Genomic DNA, 19915 nt, shown 5'->3' with positions numbered 1-19915 from the left:
GTAGCTCAAAGCTATTGTAACAATATGGGAAGGGACATTAAGAACATCTGTTACAATGTGTGTATTGGGTAACATTTGCTGTTGTAAAAGATAAATCCCCAAATCAGTGGCTTAATACAATAAAATTTATTTCTCACATAAAATGTAACCAATAGGACAGTAGGGCTGAGGCGGGGCGGAAGAGTAACAAATGTGTTCCTTGTCAGTATAAGGAAACAGCTAACAGACAGGAGAAGAAAGAAGAGCAGATTGTGTGAGAAAAATTTAAGTAAGGCTACATGGCCACACCAAAGCAAAAAGGGGTTTGGGTAATGTGGTCTAACTGTGCCCAGCAGGAAAAGAAGAGTGGATGAACAGCTAGTGATCTCTGCCATACACGCCAAGGGAAACAATTAACTCAGCCCAGAATGCTCAGGAAAGTTTTAAAAGCATAGATGGCCCTTAAATGTCGAATGTAAAGGAAGGTGTGATGGTTAATGTTAATGTCAATTTAACTGGCCCAAGGGAGCCCAGATATTTGGTTAAACATTATTCTGGGCCTGTCTGTAAGGGTGTTTGTGGATGAGATTAACATTTCAATCCATAGACTACTTAAAGTAGATTGCTTCCCGCCTGAATAGAACAAAAAAGTGGAGTTACAGAGAATTTGCTTTCTCTGCCTGTCTTTGAGCTGGGACATCAGTTTTCTCCTATTTTGGGACCCGGACTAGAATTTGCACCATTAGTTCTCCAGATTCTCAGTTCTTTCAACTCAGACTAGAACTATACCCTCAGCTCTCCTGGGTTTCCAGCTTGCTAACTATAGATCCTGGGACTTCTCAGCCTCCATAATCATGTAAGCCAATTCTTACAATAAATCTTACATGTAGACCTTATATTGGTTCTGCTTCTCTGGAGACCCAGACTAATACAGAAGGGTGGAAATTTGTCATTGGATTAAGGAATAAAAGCATTACAGGCAGAGCAAATGTGTAACGGGGAAATAGAAAAGAACCCAGGCAGGTTCAGAGAACTAAAGTAAATTTGACAGGACCCAAAGTGGGTGTGGGTATACAGAAGAATCCGCAAATGCAGAGAGGAATCTGACTTTAAGACTCCTGATGTTATGGGGCGTCTGGGTGGCTCAGTTGGTTAAAGCATCTGCCTTCTGCTCAGGTCATGATCCCAGAGTCCTGGGATCGAGCCCCGCATCGGGCTCCCTGCTCAGGGGGAAGCCTGCTTCTCCCTCTCCCACTCTCCCTGCTTGTGTTCCCTCTCTCTCTCTCTGTTAATTAAATAAATAAAATCTTTAAAAAATAAAAGACTCCTGACATTACACAAAGAAGGAAATGTGGAGCTAGAGAATTTTAAACAAAAGTATAAAGCAATACAAGGGGTTTTATGATACTATTTTGGCAACTGAAAGAAAGATGCTTTCTAAGAGCAAAAGGATTTTCTGCTTAATATAGTTGACCCTTCAAAATCTTAGGGGTTAGGTATGCCAACACCCTACATAGTCAAAAACCCAAGTATACCTTTTTTTTTTTTTTTAGTAGGCTCACTCCCAATAGGCTTGAACTCACGACCCTGAGATCGGTAGTCACATGCTCTACCCACTGAGCCAGTCAGGCACCCCCAAAATCCATGTATAACTTTTGAATCACCTTACTAATAACATAAACAGTCAACGCATAATGTGTGTGTTTTATGTATTATATGCTGTATTCTTACAATACACTAAGCTAGAGAAAAGACACTGTTATTAAGAAAATCATAAGAAAGAGGGGCGCCTGGGTGGCTCAGTCATTAAGCGTCTGCCTTCGGCTCAGGTCATGATCCCAGGGTCCTGGGATCGAGCCCCACATCAGGCTCCCTGCTCAGTGGGAAGCCTGCTTCTCCCTCTCCCACTCCCCCTGCTTGTGTTCCCTCTCTCACTGTCTCTCTCTCTCTCTTTCTCTGTCAATTAAATAAATAAATAAAATCTTTAAAAAAAAAGAAGAAAATCATAAGGAAGAGAAAATACATATACAGTACTGTACTTTATCTAAAAAAATCCCACACATAAGTGGGTCTGTGTGCTTCAAACCTGTGTTGTTCAAGGGTCAACTGTATTGTTAAATATCAGCTATCTTGAGTTCTGTGACACTTAACAAGAAAGACTATGAATAGTCAAACAGTGCATGGGCTGGAAGTCAGGCAGACCTGAGTTTAACGCTATCTAGCAAGATATAAGAATCAGATGGTTTGTATGTAAACTTCTAGCACGATGTATGACCAATAGTATGTGCTCAAAGAAAAACTTAGCTCCTTTCTTTCTTCTCTGAACAACAAAGTAAATAGAAAGCATGAATTTGAGAACAAGAGCAAAAAAATGAATTGGTTGAAGCTCTGATGCTGGAGAACTGCTTGATAGTGCTAATTAGGATCAGATCCTACTTGTTATTTCATTAATAAACAAACTGATGAATAATTAAAATAAAATGCACGTCTATTATTTACCACCTAGTATGAACATAATAACAGAGAAAAGTAAAAGTACATTCTTACAAATGTAGGAAGTTACATACACCCAAATATATACACACATGCATATGCATATATGCAAATTAGTGCAGGGAAGCGTTCCTTAAGTATTTCAATTACTGATTATTCTCTAGAACTTTCACTCTAGTCTTTTTTTTCAGATTTCAGTCCACATCTCTAAGCTCTTTCCTTATTTTCCTTCAGTTTGAACTATAAAATTATCTTCAACCAAATAACAAATAAAAAAATATATATATATACATATATATTTTTTTTTTGCCATACTGCCATACTACCATATTACAGATTAAAACTTCCAGAGTCATGAAGAAAACCATTAGTACCACTTCCTAATTCTGGGGACCTTTTTCTTTTCTTTTCTTTTTAAGATTTCATTTATGTATTTGACAGAAAGAGAGACAGTGAGAGAGGGAAGGAGAACTTTTTCTTTTTTTTCTTTTCTTTTTCTTATGTCACTTAATTAATTTGTCATTTTACACTTAAAAAGTAGACTCTTTCTCTTACTATTTAATGAGTATCCATGCTGGTTAATATGTTTAAGTAAAGACATAGATTCTTTGAGGTCTTGAAGCTCTAGGACAGCTTACAGGACAAGTCTGATGTACAGAATACTCTTGTCTTCTTACAGACAGGCACTGTAAATATATTTTTCCCCTGAGCAACATTAGGTTATATAAACTAAATATGCCAAGGGTTGGCAAATATCACTAAAAACTATAATTTATGGTGGGTAGGGGAGAAAAGGAAGAAATAGAATTGGAAAGAGAAATCCATTCTTTTTTTTTTTTTTTGAAGATTTTATTTATTTGTCAGAGAGAGAGAGAGCAAGCACAAGCAGGGGGAGCAGCAGAGGGAGAGGGAGAAGCAGGCTCCCGACTGAGCAAGGAGCTGGATGCAGGACTCCATCCCAGGACCCTGGGATCATGACATGAATTGAAGGCAGACGCTTAACTGACGGAGCCACCCAGGCAATCCTAGAGAAATACATTCTAACAAACTTGATTCTCTATTCTCCCTAGCCATCTATTATTTCATTTTAAAAAATAATTTCTCATTATGATCATCTAGAAATTAGCCATACTAAGTGGAAATTAATACATAACTGGTATTGTATACTTACTTTAAATATCAATAATAGCAAACATACAGACTGAAAAATGTTATTCAGGAATTATTGACAAATATTACTTAATCTTACTGTAATTATATATTTCCTGCCTTGTCTTACCCAAAATCCATAAGAAGAAAATATTAAAAATTTCACTCTCCAAGCCTTTGGACTCAGACCAGAGCTACATCTGCCCCCCTGGGTCTCCAGTTTGCTGACTGCAGATCTTGAGACTTCTCAGCCTCCATACTCACCTGAGGCAATTCCTTATAATAAATCTCTTTATGATATATACAGTTAATTAATATGTATACATCTCATCTGTTTCTCTGAAGAATCCTAACCAATACACTGTTCAATTGGTAAATAGTTTCAGCCATGAAAGATGAAAACGTTCTAGAGATATGCTATACAACACCATGCTTATAGTAACAACAGTGTGCTATATACTAAAAAAGTTGGTAAGAGGGTAGATTTCATATTATGTGGTTTTTATCATAAGAAAAAGGGTGGAGGGCGCCTGGGTGACTCAGTTGGTTAATTGACTGCCTTCGGCTCAGGTCATGATCCTGGAGTCCCCGGATCGAGTCCCGCATCGGGCTCCCTGCTCGGCAGGGAGTCTGCTTCTCCCTCTGACCCTCCCCCCTTCATGCTCTCTCTCTCATTCTCTCTCTCTCAAATAAATAAATAAAATCTTTAAAAAAAGAAAAAAAAAGAAAAAGGGTGGAGGAGGATTTCCTTTGTTGAGGACAATATATTTTGAACGGCAGAGTCACTGAAAGAAGTACACAGACTTCTTTCTCGCTTGGATATAGAAGTTCTGATGTTTCTAAAGTCTCTCATTATTTGCCAGTATTTAAACTAAATTGTATTTAACAGTTTGTGCATTTCATCACTAGAAAGTAAAGAGCTTTGAATAGGCATTAAGATGTTTTAAGGTTGAATTTTTTAAATGGATATCAACTACTGAATTATAGAATGTGTTTTTATAAGCAGGCAACTACCATTCCCTCTTAAGCTGTCAGTGGCAGATCCCATGTAAATATCATGAGAGTTGCAGTTTTAATATTTAAAGTCATCACCAGAATCACAAACACATCACAAGCCATTACACTTGTGAAACCTTGAAAGTGTAACCTGAGAGTCTTTCCAGCCTGAAATGAATTATAAGAAATGAAGTAAATTACAAATATGTCCCCAGCGTGAGGTTAGAAAGCTCATGAATTACTATACCAAAAGAGACCCCAAGCCCTAAATATCATTGTAAACCTCATATACTTTGTTGTTATGCATAGAACTATTTATAATATCAAAATAATATGGTATTTGGGATTTTCCCTGTAATTCCAGTACTCGTAATAGTTATAGTTTGCTTCTCAAACTACCCTTGAGAAAAAAAAAAAACATTAACATGATCATAATGAAGTCACTGGAGGACGACTGTTGCTTAGGAACATCACAGAATTCTAGCATGGACTGAGGATTTATTATCATACGAGCCATCGAAATCAGCAATTGGGTGCTTTTCCTTTGATTAGATGCTATATATCAATGTGGCATCTCTAACACTTCCCAGTTAAGTTGATGAATGAAATCAATTTTATATTACATTACTCATTGTCTGTTGTTTAATTTGGAAATAAAATTGAACCCTTATAAATCTGAAAATACAAACTATAGAAATGTAAACACAACATAACAAGTGGTTTTACTGTTGTAAATATTTTTAGTATTTTCTAAGTTTTACTCATTTTCATGTTTTTAGTTCTCCTTCTCACCTTTCCTCTTTATCAAAGAAAACACAGAATTGATACATTTTTCAAAGGCTATTGATGCATAAATGCTTACTCAAAGGGCCATTTCTGATTACTAACATATTATGAGCCATGGGGATTTATGTTTACAACTGCTGAAATAAATGGCTCAGGTTTCAGGTTTTCATGAAAAAGACAAGTCTCCAAACTCAGAATTTTATTATATATAACACTAACTTTTAAAATGACATCTTAATGTGGAAGATAGAAAAACCATTTCAACGATCTGCTTTGTCAGCTAACCTTTACAATTGTGTGCCAAATCATTTTTCTCAGATTAGCTCTATGAATTAGGCAGTTTGGGAAAAATACAGCTCATCCTCTGTTCCATTTATTTATTATTTTTTAAAGATTTTTTTATTTATTTGATAGAGAGAGACACAGCAAGAGAGGGAACAAGCAGGTGGGGAGTGGGAGAGGGAGAAGCAGGCTTCCCACTGAGCAGAGAGCCCGATGCAGGGCTCCATCCCAGGACCCTGGGATCATGACCTGAGCCGAAGGCAGATGCTTAACAACTGAGCCACCCAGGCGCCCCGCTTTGTTCCATTTAAAACCTATCCATTGATGTAGAACATAGATTGTGTCACTAGAGTCTAACTGATTGCTTCTACCTTCTCTTTTGTATTTTATGTATCATTATTAAGATAAAGGAATGATAGAAAAATGCAGGGAGTGGAGAACTGTTGGGTATATAACAAAGTCAAATTTTGAGAAAACAAAGGGAAATTAATGTTTCCTATTTGAGTTCAAATACCAGATTAATTATTAGAATAAGATAAAGAACAATTTGCCACAATGCTTGGAAATTTGTTTATGAGGGCATATCAAATACAACTCTAGGTGCAAGCCTAAAAATAATGGTTTGCTCATAGTTAAAAAGTTTTCTTTTTTTTAAGATTTTATGTATTTATCTGACAGAGAGAGACACAATGAGAGAGAGAGCACAAGCAGGGGGAGAGGGAAAGGGAGAAGCAGGCTTCCCGCAGAGCATGGAGCCCGATGCGGGGCTTGATCCCAGGACCTTGGGATCATGACCTGAGCTGAAGGCAGATGCTTAACAACTCAGCAACCCAGGTGCCCCAGAAAGTTTTCTAATAATCAAGAAACTATATCAGATCATTTTAACACAAAATGATTCATTCTTTTTTTCATATTTTTTATTTAAATTAAATTAACATATAATGTATTATTGGTTTCAGAGGTCTCAGAGGTCAGTGATTCATCAGTCTTATACAATATCCAGTGCTCATTATATCACATGCCCTCCTTTTTTTTTTAAAGATTTATTTATTTATTTATTTGAGAGAGAGAATGAGATAGAGAGAGAGAACATGAGAGGGGGGAGGGTCAGAAGGAGAAGCAGACTCCCCGCCGAGCAGGGAGCCCAATGCGGAACTCGATCCCGGGACTCCAGGATCATGACCTGAGCTGAAGGCAGTCGCTTAACCAACTGAGCCACCCAGGCGCTCTATATCACATGCCCTCCTTAATGTCCATCACCCAGCTACCCTATCCCCCCACCCCTCTCCCCTCCAGCAACCCTCATCACTCTTATCTAGGAGAATCTCATTTCATAAACAGCTCTTTCACTCATTTGATCAGCAGTCAACAAATATTTATGAAACTCCTTACTGTGTGCTACTCACTATACGAGATGCAAATAATGAAGCTGGGAACAATACAGACAAAATCCCTGCCCTCTTAGAGTTTTTTTTTAGTAAGAAAGATGCCTGAAGCTAATATTACACTGTATGTTAACTGACTGGAATTTAAATAAAAAAAGACTTAAAAAAAAAAAAGAAACACAGGCAAAAAGTAAACAGATAAATAACAATCTCAGGTAGTGATAAGTTTTTCAAAGAAAAATAAAACAGAAATAGAATGCAGAATTATGTTTAAAAGCTTTTAGTTTTAGCGTTAACAAGAAAGGCTTTCTAAAAAGATGGACATTTAAGCAGAGACCTGAATGAAGTAAGGGAGTAAGTCTCAGGAATATCTCAGGGAAACACATTCTGGGGAGTGGGAGCAGAAAGTGCAAAGGCCCTGGGGTGGGAGTGTGCCTGATATTTTCAAAAATAGGAAGGAGATCAATATGGCTAGTATAATGAGTCAAGAGAAAGAGTAGCAAACAGTACAGATCAAAGAGGTAGCCAAGAGAACATAACATAAATTCTATCAATTACAAGAATTATGATTTAAGTATTGGGGTAAGGGAACACTGGGGAAGAAACTGTTGCAGATGAAGAATTTCTGTTGGAAGCATATCTATTTAAGATTCACATGGAGATTTTGAAAAAGACAGTTTGATAAATGAGTCTAGAACTCATGGGAAAGACTGGATAAAAATATGAGTCAGCCCATTGGTGGAAATCAAAGTCATTGGACTGGATAAGATGACCTAGCAAATGGGTGTAACTTGAGAAGGAATGAGGGGCAATAGAGAAGTTAAGAAAAGGAAATAAAAGCAAGGTAAGTGAGAAGATACAGCCAGTGAGGTGTGGGTTAAAACCAACCAAGAACAGTACCCTAAGTCAAAAGAAGAGAGGGTTCAAGCTTTATATGGGGACTAGTTGTTGCCAAATGATGCTAATAAAGTCAGGTAAAATGAGAATTATGATTTGGCCATCAACTTGGGCAATTTGAAAGTTATTAATGACCTTTACAAGAGTGACTATAGGGGAAGAGAGAAGATGAAAGTCCTATTGGAGTGTGTTCAGGAGAAAGTTGAGGTAAAGAAGTAGAAAGAGGGAATAGAGCTGGCCCTTCTTGAAAGGACTAAGAATAATGGAGATAATAAATGAGTTAAGATAAAGAAGATAAGAAAACTAAGACTGGTACCTGGAGGGGAATGTGAGGTCAGGGAGGGTTATTTTAAAGACGGCAATGTGTTGGTCATTGGTGGTAAAGGTCCAGCAGGGAAAAGGCAATTGTTAATAAAGAAGCCAAAGGATTAATTGTAGAGACAAAATTTTTTAACGGGGTGGGATCCAGTATACTTGTGGAAGTGTTGGCACAAATAAAAGCAGAGAGAGTGGGCCCATTGCAACAAGTGGTGGGCAGGGTATGTGGTTACAGATACAGGCAGGCCCTAAATTTGCTGGTATAACTTTATACTTATTTTCTGAGTGCTAGTGTATTTATTAATACTTGTCTGTAGCTAATCAGTCAAGTCTGCCCATTTAGTTCCATGCAAATCAACCTGAGGGTATGGGCTCTATTTAACCCTCTATAGTCTATTAATTATTTCTGTTCTGAGGCTATAAACTACATCTTAGACAGATGCCCTTCTGCAAAGGCAAACCAGAGCTCTCATGATGGAACCCTGTAAAAGAAGTAAATGGGTTTGTGAGAATCTGTCACTATCCATCTCCATATACCTCCATCTTTGGATAATGATAGCATGTTTTTTGTAGGCTCAAACACAGCCACTCCCCAAATCAGAGAAAGTCTTGTTTAGTCAACACTATGTTAGAAGTTTCTTCCCCAGGGGTGCTTGGGTGGCTCAGTCAGTTAAGCGTCTGCCTTCAGCTCAGGTCATGATCCCAGGGTTCTGGGATCGAGTCCCTCATTGGGCTCCCTGCTCGGTGAGGAGTCTGCTTTTCCCTCTCCCTCTGCCTGTCACTCCCCCTGCTTGTGTGCTCTCTCATGCTCTGTCTCAAATAAATAAATAAAATATTTATAAAAAAAGAAGTTTCTTCCCCAATAATAAATGAGGTTTAGAAATAGGTCAGTGGTCCCTCTCCATACTCAGACTGACGTGCAGGAGATAGGAGGAGAAAGCAGAGTAAGGAGCAGCAGAGAGGTGTAGAAAGGAAGGATTTCAATCCCTGGTTATTAAAGTAAGCATCAAACAACAACCTCACTATCTGCTCTTCAGACCAGGCCTCTGATTCTCCATGCCTGAAATAGTTGAGTCCTGATCCCTCTGGCCACGTAACAGAGGACATGGACCTCCTACCTAGTTCCTTCCACCCCCTTGGCCAGGCACTATCGTCCTGATCCACACTATGAAATTACACAAGAGGAAACAGTTGTCTAGAAACATTAATCCTGTCTGATTTCCACATTGAATATCAATCCTGACCTACAATAATCAAAATTTTTTCTTCCTTCCTGCCTCAGGCAGCCCCTCTGCCTTCAATCATTTGAACTACTAGCTCCTTCCAGAGGGTGCTACCCTATCCACCCTGGTTTATTCCTTTCTTCCTCATAGCCATGCACTCCCTAGTCTCCTATCTTTATTCTTCTAAATCTTTAGATCTTTATTCCTTTCTGAACTCATTCCTTGTTTCTTATGCCCAGTTTGTCTCAGACTATGACAATCATTTCTGTTGAAAATAAATAGGTCAATGTCTTTGATGATTAGTTCTCTACCTATCTTACTTAGAACAGTTCATTCACTGTTTTTCTTTCTGCCGTACTGAGTAACTCATGAGTTGCCTAAACCTGTCATGTTATTTCATAATCCTTTGCCTCTTCAAAAGACTCCCTCTCTCCCTAGTATGGCATCCCCTAATCTCTTCATACATCTGTTACAGGATTACAGGGTTCTTGTCTCACGGAGTCGAAGAATGAATCTTGTGTACACAAAAGGGTGAAATGAAGTGAAAGTTTATTAAGTGAAGGCGAGAGCAGAAAGGAAAGGAGAAGCTCTCTAGAGTGAGAGGGTCCCAAGTGGGTTGCCACTAAGGGCTTTTAGAGGCAGTCTTTTATTGGGAACTGACTGGGAAGCTTGTGGCCGTGAAATTCTTGTGCCAACTTGGTTTGAGCATGGACTATTGATAACACCCTTAATGACTTAATTCCTTGAGGTTTAGCCATTTTCTATGATTATACTGTAGCCACCAGAGAAAAATATTCCCAACCATCCGAGACCAGGTGGTCTGCTTCCTTATCTCTTATTCACTTTGGCTTAGGCTTCCGCCTGCCAGGAATAGTTTCAGAGCCCAGCCAGCAGTCCCCTGTCTATGCCTTAACCCCTTCCTTACTCATATCTAAATAAAACTCAAGTCTTACCTCTTCTAGGACCCCATCTCTGAATATCCAGACCTATGGTTCTCAAACTTGGCTGCACATTAGAATCACTTGGAAGCTCTAAAAATAAAACTGGGGCCTGGGACCCACCCTCAGAGATTCTGATTTAATTGGTTGGGGATGTCACCTGGGCATAGGGATTTTTTAGCACCTCCCCAGGTGATTCTAATGTGCAGCTGAAGTTGAGAATTTCCACCCCAGATGACATGAATGCCCTCCCGCTGAAACTCCATATCACTTTACACATCATTATCAGAACTTCTCCCCTTGTACATTTAGTTGTCTGTGGACCATATTTTATTAGACTTTGCATCCCCAGTGCCTGTCCCAAAAAACAGAAGAATCGGGGCACCTGGGTAGCTCAGTCGTTAAGCATCTGCCTTTGGCCCAGGTCATGATCCCAGAGTCCTGGGATTAAGCCCCTCATTGGGCTCCCTGCTCCATGGGAAGCCTGCTTCTCCCTCTCCCACTCCCCCTGCTTGTGTTCTCTCTCTCGCTGTATCTCTTTCTGTCAAATAAAATCATTAACAAAAAAAAAAAGAAGAATGTTCAATACACAGGTTTTGAGCAAATGAAGGAATGACATTATTTCATGTTTGTATATGGATGTTATTACTTTTTAATGAGGTAAGAAAACCTGAAGTATCTTGGGGGGAAAAATCACATAAATGGAGAATAGAGGATAGAGTACATCTGGAAGTGGTTGCCTGATGTGAGAGCCATGTTGGGAAAACTTAGAATGATTCCTTAGCTACACCGAAAAACAAACAAACAAACAAACAGCCGGTCTTTTAAAAAAGTAACAAAATGAAATAACTGACAATCACACTTTTTCCTCAGTGTCCTAAAAGTGTCAACAGAAATGAACCTCTAGAACTGCTCTGGTACCTGATGTTTCATAACTCTGATGATTAGATAACATGTCAGCACTTTTTTTTTTCATTTTTTTTTACGTAAGCTCTGAACCCAGTGTGGGGCTTTAACTCACAACCCAAAATCCAGAGTTGTGTGTTCTACCCACTGAGCCAGCCAGGTGCCCCGATATGTCAGTACTTATAAACTAACCTACCCATTTGGTCCCAAATCATAAAGTTGTTTTTAAGTTGGAGGAATCTAATGCCCTTTATATTACTGAGGCATCTGGATTCTCCTCACTTTATTATCGATACTCTATCTTCTTAGTTGAAGGTCAGCATAAGAAGATAAAGGGGGGGGACAAGTACAGGAAAATAAGCGTGAAAATAAATCCTGGGAAGCACTAGGAGACTAGATGTAATGCCAAACATAGTTTTATTGGAACATGCTCCAATTATGATATGTCTAATCTTGGGTAAATATTAGCTATAAATTCAATGATCAGATTATTAGGTAATATAAGCCCATTTTGCAAAACAAGTGAACAAAACATGAATTTTAGGTTCCTGCTTAGGTATAGGTTATGATAATATTTACTTTTTCTTAAATTTGTAATGATAATTGCAATAAAAATCAAAGCATTTGGAACACATTATTTTCAAATTAAAGGGAAAGAAAACATTTTTAAGAAAAGTTGTCCCTGTCGTTGAAGATACAAGCTCCAAAGCTGATAGTAAGAATTCAACAGAATTCTATCAGTTTTCAGAGGATCTGGAATTGAAACTGTTGAATCCTAAGATGTCTATGATTCCTGACTTAGGTATAGACATGTTACAAAATAAGCTATGCTGGACCCAATGCTATTTACAGAAGGGAAGTATGTTACCGTTCTGAAACTAAAGAACAAAGTAGATAATTTTTATCTATTTAGGGGGAAGTTGATTTGTTTTGCCCTTTTCTGTTTTGATATAATCAGCTATTATTTTTGTTACTGCTGCTATTTCTTTGGCCTTTGAAAGCAGTAGATGAGCACAAGTATCTGAGTTTGTATTATTGTAGCTGATGCTCTGGTAGGCAATTTCCACATTCCACTCATAACTCAGGAGAGGGAAATTGTCTTGCCTAATAATAAATCCTTAGAATGAATGCTTGAAACCACAGACAACAAATGAATATTTACAAGAACTATTCAGGTAGTATAAAGGAAGGAAGCCAGCCATTAAGACAACAGGAAATGCTGGGAGCTAAAGAGAATTGCAAATGTCATGTTCCTTGTAAAGGCATTCTGATTATCATCATCATCATCATGCTGGCCACCATTTGGCCCCTACTTTAAATTCAATATTTTACATAATGGTTTTCCCTAAAATAAAGAATTTTAACAATAAAATTTGTCAAGAAATCACACACAATAAACTTTCATTTATAGATACTCCTTAGTCTTAAACCAACTACATCCATTAGCAAAATTGCATGGCTGAAATTACTTGGTACAAAATTACACAAAAGATTTTTCTTCTTGCAACATATTTTCTTAGATTTACCTGTTACTTAATAGAGTTTGCAACTAGGAGGAAAGAATAAAGAAAATGTAAATATAGACATGAATATTTTCTTAGTACCTAATATTTCTAGAATCTATACCAGGATTATTTCATATATTCATTCATTTAATCCTCGCAGTAGATTATAACCCAGGCACACTTGATGGAACTGAAAATAAAGATATTAAGGGACTTACTCAAGATCACAGTAATACACAACAGAGTTAGGACTGGAACTCTTGCTTTTCTGTCTTAATTCAGTCTCTTTCCACAGTATCATTAAAAAAAAAAAAACAACCTTATCCTTAATAAACCATTATCATGGGGGCGCCTGGTTGGCTCAGTCATTAAGTGTCTGCCTTTGGCTCAGGTCATGATCTCAGGGTCCTAGGATCGAGCCCCACATCTGGCTTCCTGCTCCACGGGGAATTTGCTTCTCCCTCTCCCACTCCCCCTGCTGTGTTCCCTCTCTCGCTGTGTCTCTCTGTCAAATAAATAAATAAAATCTTTTAAAATAAATAAATAAATAAAATAAACCATTATCATGATGACATTAATGTTTATTGAAAAAGGTATATAGGTGTATTTTGAACTTATTGTCCAAAATAGTCTTCACTGAGATTGCTGTACTTGGTAATTTCTCTGTGGAAACACTAAACAGTGAATTTTTTCACAATGTATCAGTAAAGTCTATCTTTCAACTGCATTGACATAAAGCAAACCAACTTTTATTAAAAAAACTAAAATAATTTTGCTGATGGAAATATCATAATTATGCTTTCTTGTAGAAAATAGCTAAGAGTAACATTTGGCATCACAGAACACTCTGTCATGTGAAATTTGTCTTAAAATGTTATTCTGGACAAGAGGTGTTTGTCATTCTCCTCCAAATATCAAACATAGAAATAATTCTCAAATCAATTAAATGCTGCTAACTTAAAAAAATAATGCAGTACATTGCCAATTCAGAATCAGATCTCAACATCATCAGAATTATGCCTGAAAGCATCTGGACAACACAAATTTCAATGTGGCCAAAAGCCTATTAATACTTTTGTTGTAGGATTGCCTGACCTCAATCATTCAGTTAGATTTGTGTGTAACTACTGAGAGGTGCCTCTAGAATATGAGATCTATTTCACACTTGAAAATGAATGTTTTTTAAAATATGTTTCATCATTTCTCTCTTTGGTTCAGTCCGAGAGGTATTTCGAAGTGGGAATTTATAAGCATCTAGAGAGAGAATACATATATGTTTATATAATTGTTAAATGCAGGTGGAAAATGATCTCCACATATCCTCAAATAGATGATACATGCATGTTAGGAAAACAAGAGAAAAGAGTGAACACTTTAGCACTTGTTTCCTAGGTTCTCACCACTATTGTCATCAAGGAGAAATGTTTTGAGTATTTAAAATACAGGCATTAAGGCAAACATACACATTTTAAAAACCTAGAATGACACCTTCACCCTGCCCTTTGCTGAAGGAAGTTGGCCTTTGTATCAGTCAAATTTTTAGCACAGAGATATGATGGAAAGAGCAGCATCGAAAAATCAGAGCAGCATGTACTTTCCCCCATAAACACTCCTTTTATTGGTATGATACTTAAAAATGAAACTCTTCCCCATGTCCTCTGTTCTCTGGGGTTAACCAGCTTTGTGCAATGACAGCAGCCAATCCTCCTGCTGTCTGAAGTCCAGACAGTAGCCAACCCTGCACCTTTCTCCCTTGCTAGAAGTTACAGCGGCAATTACTAGGCATGTGCGAATAAGCCAGTGCAAAGAAGACTCACTGCTAATGTGAGCATCAATCCCTGTCTTTGTGCAAGAACTATAAAACCGACTCACACAAAGTAACACATTGGCATCTCCATGATAAATATGTGGGATCCAGGCTCCAGGATGGCTCCCCAGTGAACCTCATCCCTAGAATTCTCACCCCTGTGTATTCCCCTGTCACAATGGATAGGACTGGACCATGATATCAATAGAATGCTGTAGAAACCACAAAGTGCAACTTCTGAGCCCTGGTCACAAAGCCTTCTTTCTCTTGGATCCCTCACTCTGGGAAAGGTGGTCACCATGCATTGGGGAAACTCTAATAGTCCCATGGAGATGTCTTTAGGGTAAGGAACTAAATAAAGCCTCCTGCCAATTTCCAGCACCAATTTATCAGCCATGTGAGTGGACCATCTAGGGAGAGGATCCTCCAGCCCTAGTCAAGCCTTCAAATGACTGCAACCCTGGCTGGCATGTAACTGCAACCTCATAAAGAAAAACCCAAGCCAGAACCAACCAGCTAAACTGCTTTCGAATTCCTGCCCCATAGAAAGTGTGTGAGATAATAAATGTTGTCATTTTAAGCCACCATATTTAGAGCTAATTGTTTGTGCAGCAATAAGTAACTAATAACAAAGTGTTATAGATTCTTAGGTCACAGCCAAAACAGCAGAACTTTAGCCTCTGATTTTTCTCTATTGGCCGCACTGTGGGAATTAACCATCATTTGACAGTGAGTAGACAGAACAGAAAGGTACGTTTATGAAGTCTCTATTGGATATGGTATTGTTGTTGTACAAAATATTTTGTCTATTTTTTTTAAGCAATAAATCCCTTTGCAATTAGGGACAAGTAGTTTGCACTGTTACTTTGACTCTGAGGAGTTGAGGGCAGGCCACCCCAAGATGGCCCTCTTTGGCATGAAGATTATTCTGAGCTGAAGGCAATGGAGAACCTACCACTTCAAGAGAAACTTTTGCCCCTTAAGTACATAGAAGAATCTAAATTAGAGGTCTTTCCCAGAATGAGAGTTATTAGCCTAAATCAATTTTATTTGAGTGACCCATCTGTATGGCAGGGCAAGCATCTAATTACCAAACATTTGCTTTTCTGCTTATTGTCCTGTGAATTGCATTCCTTTCTTCTGAAGTCTCAGACCCCTACCCCCCTTTCCTTAGTTCAGGGTGACATATATACTTCATTTTGCCTAACTATCTTTAGAATTGCCACGTCTGCGTTGATTCCCCACATAGGCTATTAAATTTAATTTTCTCCTGGGGCGCCTGGGTGGCTCAGTCATTAAGCGTCTGCCTTCGGCCCAGGTCCTAATCCCAGGGTCCTGGGATCGAGGCCCGCATCGGGCTCCCTGCTCAGCAGGAAGCCTGCTTCTCCCTCTCCTACTCCCCCTGCTTGTGTTCCCTCTCTTGCTGTGTCTCTCTCTGTCAAATAAATAAATAAATACCTTTAAAAAATTTTAATTTTCTCCTGATAATCTGTCTCATGTCGATTTGATTCTCAGTCCAGCTAGAAGGACCCTTGAAGGGGACAGAAATTCTTGGTCCCTTTCAACTTTTTGTACACCGATGACTAAAATCTATTCCACATGGATTAGGAATGGAGTAGTGTGCAGGAGAAGAAAAATTTCGGTTTAAAGATTTTACTTACCAAATGTTCTGCACTTATAAATAATCTTTTTCCTACAGATAATCCCTACCTATGCTAGATTGAAGGCTTTAAAAATAGTTTTTAACATTTTAGTTACCAAGTTTATCTCAGATAAATACATGAATTGGCATAGATAATCCTGATGTTGAAAAGTAACTGAAATATTTTCAGAACTACTGAAACTGATAGGTTAAGGTAGCAAATGTTTGATCATGCTACCCTTAAGAAACTCTGGCTAACTTGATTTATGAGCCTGTTTTGCAGAAGTGGTACTGACCACCGACGAGACTAGCTAAAACTGGAGTAGACCAGGAGGAATTCTTGCAGTTGTGCAGAAGGGATAAGGGTGAAGGAAAGTAGCCTCTATGAGGACACACCCTGAGATCCTCCTGTCCATTCCTCAAGTTGGCAGGCCATTCATTTTTTATACATGGGAGGGATGTACAAGCGTGTCACTAGGTGGCGCCTGCAAGAAGCAGTGATACCTTCCCTTCCCCTTACCTCACCTTTTCCCAACCACCAATCACCTACATCCATCCTCAAGATACCTCCCCCACCCTGAAAATTCCTATAAATTCTCAGCTTTCTCTTTCCTTAGGGAGGTGGATTTGAAATTTTTTTTTTCCCATCTCCTTGCCTGGTGCCCTGCATTAAAACCCTTTTTCTCTGCCACAGAAACTGGTAACAGTGTTCAGGTTTTGCTGCACATCGGACAACAGGATGCTTGGTCAGTAACACTATCATGGGTGGGTCACTTTTGAGCATCCAGGAGCCCCAGCTTGCATAAATCTGTGTAAACCCTTATTTCACTAGTTTATTTTATTTTTTTTTTCAATAAAATAATTGAGAATGTAACAGAGGGACACCCAGTGGCTGAGTCAATTAAGCAGCTGGCTCTTGATTTTGGCTCAGGTCATGGTCTCAGAGTCCTGGTATCCAGCCCGGGGTGGGCTCCCTGCTCAGCAGAGGTCTGCTTGAGGATTCTCTCTCCCTCCTCCTGCTTGCCCATGTGCGCGCTCTCTCTCTCAAATGAATAAATAAATCTTACAAAAAAAAAAAAAGAGGGGTGCCTGGGTGGCCCAGTTGGTTAAGTGTGGGACTCTTGGTTTTGGCCTCAGGTCATGATCTCAGGATCCTGGGATCCAGGCCTACACTGGGCTTCCCGCTGAGCTTGGAGTTTGCTTGAGATTCTTTCTCTCTCTCCCTCTGCCCCTCCTGCTCTTGCTCTCTCTCTCTCAAATAAATGAATAAATCTTTTTTAAAAAATGTAATTTAGAACTTCTACAGCATATTTTTACAAAAGTCTGAAACCGTTTTCTTTCTCCTACCTCTCCCCTAAATGTCCCTTAAGCTACTGTCTGATTTCTCTCCTGCCATTCTCCTTTTTCTCACTCCTCAACCTACTGTAGCATGGTTTGTACCAATCATGCTGTAGATACTATTCTAAAAAGTCACCAAAATCTTCTAGCTCCCAGGTCCAACAGTCTCTCTTTGTATGCCCTTCTGTAAGCAGAAAGAGTTAGGGGTCCCCAGAAGAAGAAAGATGAGACATATCTGTACTTCTGAAACAAATAATGCAATATATGTTAAGAAAAAAAAAGAAGAAGAAGATAGGGGAAGAATGAAGGGGAGTAAGTCGGAGGGGGAGACGAACCATGAGAGATGATGGACTCTGAGAAACAAACTGAGGGTTCTAGAGGGGAGGGGGTGGGGGGATGGGTTAGCCTGGTGATGGGTATTAAGGACGGCACGCTCTGCGTGGAGCCCTGGGTGTTATGCACAAACAATGAATCATGGAACACTACATCAAGAACTAATGATGTAATGTATGGTGATTAACATAACAATAAAAAATTATTAAAAAAAAAAGTCATTTTAGGCTCCCGGACATCTTGGGATCTATGCTACTTTCCCAAAGCACATTTCTTGGAGAACTTCCTGGGATATGTTGAAATTGCAAAAGAACTGACCTCAGTAGATAATGATTTTAAGGAAACAAACAAAAACAACAACAGCAAAAATTTAAATTTTTGCCACTGTCAGGTCAGGAGATAGCCTAATCCTATCAGTGATAATAAATCAGGGGTAAAACTCCATTGCTGGTTCAAAAGTAGAGATTGGACTAACGTTCTTGAGTTATCTTTGCCAGCTCTAAACACTTTGGGCACCCACATACTGGACCAACTAAGCCAAAGAATTAAAGATGCTGGCTTTTGCCAGCCCTGGTGACTTCGACCTGGACTCGGTCACTTTAAGGCGACTTTTGCCCCTCTTCCCCCCCGTTTCATGGGGAGCAGGAGGTGCCTAGCTGTCCTGTGAAGATGCCTCCGCACTGCTGTCCCATTTGCTCCATTGGCCTCATTCTCTGCCTTCACTCAGGGGGGCAGTTGGGGTGAGCGTGAAGTGGATGACGATGACGGATGTGACCAAGCGGCCCCCAGCCGACAGGCGGAGTTCTCAGCCAGGGTGTCCTCAGAGCCTAGGAAGGGCTCGTTACTCCAGCAGGACAGGGACGCGTCTCTGGTTCTGCTCGACCAGCACAGTGGCATTTTCTGGGTGGTTGCGGGTGGCCAAGTCCAGGAGGTGGCCTGTCCATGGCCTCTCAATTTCCTGTCCCTGCTGCTCGCCATCCTCCTCACCTTCCTCCTCGACATCGCCCACCTGATCGTAAAAGAGTTAACATGCTGAGAATTTGGAAGAATAAAGATGACATAGATACTGGGCTGCTAGGATTCTGGACTCTACTTGCAGTGTCTCTATCTGCAGGATTCTCTTGCTGTCGATTTTCTTGGAAAGTGACTTATTTTGACTCTTTTGAGTCAGGAATATTTCCTCCTACTTCTCTTTCACCTGTAAGATTCAAGAAACTGACCAGACATTCTTTCCACATGGGCTATATAGCATGGCAATTTTGAATGACATTTTAGTTGCTCTTAACTGGAGCATGGTGCCTCATGGAAACCCACACCGAAGCAAAAATTTTGGCAAAACTTAGTCATGATTGCTCTGTAATCAGAGGGAAGAACATCATTTGCCTATTCAGAAGACCAAGAAACCTGCGATTCATTGTGTGGTTCAGATATGTGTCATATCATTTTCATTACAGAGGACTTTCTGTTTGTTTTTGTTTTGTTTTGTTTTGGAGGATCTTTTTAGCATCATTCTAGAGCTTAAGCATGGAGAATATCTGAATATTAAGTTTCAAATAATTCCTTAAAAGTGTAAGATATTTACCTCATCTTTTTACTTTTGTGTGTGTTGTCCTTATAAGTTATAGAAAACATTTTAATGGAAATCAAAAACAAAAACTTGAATACAGGGCAATGCCTACCTTTCCATATGTAATACTACATTTTTGCTAATAAATATTAGTAGTACTATTCAACCGCAATAGAAATACTTACTTATTCATTATATTAGGAAAGCAAACAATGCATATTACTTTGACATTTTATAGAAGCTACTTTTAAATCAGAATAGTTTTCAATAATTATAAAAATCAATAGAAGGTGCATCATATATTTTTATTTTATTTTATTTTTTTAAGTAGGATCGATGCCCAGCATGGAGCCCAATGTGGGGCCTGAACC

General features: G+C 39.0%; 1 pseudogene; it reads left to right on the top strand.

Moving 5' to 3' along the window:
• Positions 1 to 18528: 18528 nt before the first annotated feature.
• Positions 18529 to 19240, top strand: LOC112807804 (ADP-ribosylation factor-like protein 6-interacting protein 6 pseudogene; annotated as a pseudogene).
• Positions 19241 to 19915: the final 675 nt, after the last annotated feature.

This window comes from Callorhinus ursinus, unplaced genomic scaffold (genome assembly GCF_003265705.2).
Source record: "Callorhinus ursinus isolate GAN/ISIS: 27379988/994484 unplaced genomic scaffold, GSC_fseal_2.0 scaffold2, whole genome shotgun sequence".
Classification (NCBI taxonomy): domain Eukaryota; kingdom Metazoa; phylum Chordata; class Mammalia; order Carnivora; family Otariidae; genus Callorhinus; species Callorhinus ursinus.
The sequence above is the reverse complement of the archived record's forward strand: the minus strand, read 5'-3'. Positions and strand labels throughout refer to the sequence as shown.